Source organism: Nematolebias whitei, chromosome 13, assembly GCF_014905685.2.
Source record: "Nematolebias whitei isolate Nwh7 chromosome 13, NemWhi1, whole genome shotgun sequence".
NCBI lineage: Eukaryota > Metazoa > Chordata > Actinopteri > Cyprinodontiformes > Rivulidae > Nematolebias > Nematolebias whitei.
This window is the reverse complement of record NC_056510.1, coordinates 22,356,840-22,359,232: the sequence shown is the minus strand read 5'-3', so window position 1 is coordinate 22,359,232 and position 2,393 is coordinate 22,356,840.

The following is a 2,393-nucleotide window of genomic DNA, read 5'->3' as shown; positions in this document are numbered from 1 at the left end:
AAAAAAAAAAAAAAAAAAAAAAAACTCTCCAAGACATTTCCAAACCTCCACTGCTATGTTATCAGGCCCTACTGCCTTCCCTTTCTTCATTCTTTTCAAAACTTTCCAGACTTCACCTTCACTAATCTTTCCCACTTTCTGGTCCATAGTTTATATGACCTCTACTCTTCTTTCTCTTTCATTCTCTTCATTCATTAGCTCCTCAAAGTACTCCTTCCATCTTCTCATCACGCTCTCCTCACTTGTTAGAACATTACCATTCCTATCTTTAACAAGCTTAACCTGCTGCACATCCTTTCCAGCCTGATCCCTGTCTGGCCATTCAGTACAAGTCCTTCTTTTCTTCTTTAGTGTCCAGCCTCCCATAAAACTCATATGTCTTCCTCTTTCCTGGAATATCTTGTAAAAAGATCTGAAACTCTCGACTTTGACCTCTCGAAGTGGCTTCAAACATCTGCTAAGTTCATGGGAGAAACCAAAACAGATATGTTCCTGTTTTTAGTTTTCTACATCGCCTTACAATCTACCTGATTTTTGTTACATTTTCAATACCATTTTATTTTCACTTGTTATTCTCAATTTCTATACATCCATTATGATTGTCTAGTTTTGCCTTTGTTGTCCACTGTTGTCATCACGCTTTGTTAAACCAGGTCCCTCTTGTAAATGAGTCCCCAAGTCTCAATAGGAATAACCTGCATAAATAAAGATTGAATAAATTTTATTTTATTTTTATTAATCCATTTTAGATAATGGCTCTGATTTCCTGATTTTAACAGGTCTGGCTATTTAGGCCTGTGGCTATTAGATTCTTCTTTCTCCCAAATAAAATCACAGTCAATTCATCATTTAACATGTACGAGCAATTACTTTTTCACATTAGCTCAGGTAGGTTTGGATACCTTTTTATCCCATAATAATTGAAATTGTGATTAAAAAATTTATTTTATATTTAATCAGGATATTTTTGTCTAATATTAACATTTGTTAGATGTTCTGAAACATGTTAGAGTGACAACAACAAAATAATTAAACAAACAAAAATAGAAGAAATCTGTGAGGGGGCAAGTATTATTTTTCACAGCACTGTAGCTATCCAATTTAAACTGGTCTCATATGACAGATGGAACTACAAATGAAGGTCAAACACAGATGTGCTTCAACAGTTAGAAACTATGCCAGAATATCCCAGTGCATGCTCAACAATCCAGGCAGATAAATCCAGAATCAAAACAATATTTGGTTTCTTTTCATTGAGCAGCTGTTACAAAAGTTGCCTCCAATTCAATAGAGCGGAGTCAAGATATGGCGTGTGATATCAGAAGGAAACACAGACCTATCTAGTTTAAACAATGAATCATTATTTGTGTAGCGTTTTATAAAGACTGCCCTACTCTTGACTGAATACGTGAGGGAGCCTTTTGTTTAGGAACAAAAGGCCAACAGAAGCTGCGTACCTGCCTTTATCCTCTGACTGGCAGTGTCAGTGACATTAATTGAGTTACCTCCAATCTGCTCAGGTGTTCATTATTTGGGATGGTGCTCTGCAGGTGCTGCAGCAGTTCTTTATTCTTACTTCTTTCGTAACTTTGCTCCCCTTCTTTTGATCCCACAGCACGAGATTACACTCCAGCTGCTTTCACACAATGTTTACTACAAGGTCAGTGATAGCCAATCCTCGCAGTGTGCTTCTGAAAGACATTTAAGACAGAAAGGCTTTTACCATTGCTGTCTCTGAAGCAAGCCGCCAGACTCTCAGGAGACAAAGCGTGACAGAGAAGTGCCAACGCAGCTACAGCTAAAATGACAGAAGTTGTGACTGTGCTGTGTGGAGCCTAAAGTGTTTGTTTTAATCACCAACCAGCAAAAGGCAGCTGAAAATGGTTTTGTCTGGTCTATTTGTTTGTACGTGTGTGAGTTTGTTTGTCTGTTTGTTCGCTAAACGCCTTGTGAACCTCAAGGCAGATTGCAAAAAACACTCGGACAGTAATCACTGGATGTATAATTATAACTGATTAACTTTAAGAGTTAACCCAATTCAATATGGCCGCCACAACTAACTGACATTCACCAACACAAAAATGGCTATAACAGGAAGTTTTACTGCGATTGAGCTAAAATTCATGGTGATAGCAGCTGAAAGTATTTTGACGTCTGCAAATTTGGTAGTGCTGCCTCTCAGCAAAAAGGTTGCCGGATCAAATCTTGGTTGAGGACCTTTCTGGGTGTAGTTTGCATGTTCTCTCCATGCATGCGTTGATTTTCTCCGGGTACTCCGCTTTCCTCCTACAGACCAAACACATGCATGTTAGGCTGATTGGTAACTCTAAATTTCTCATAGATGTAAGTGAGAGAGTGACGTCATGCACGCCGCAGTACGTCAGCACTGTCGG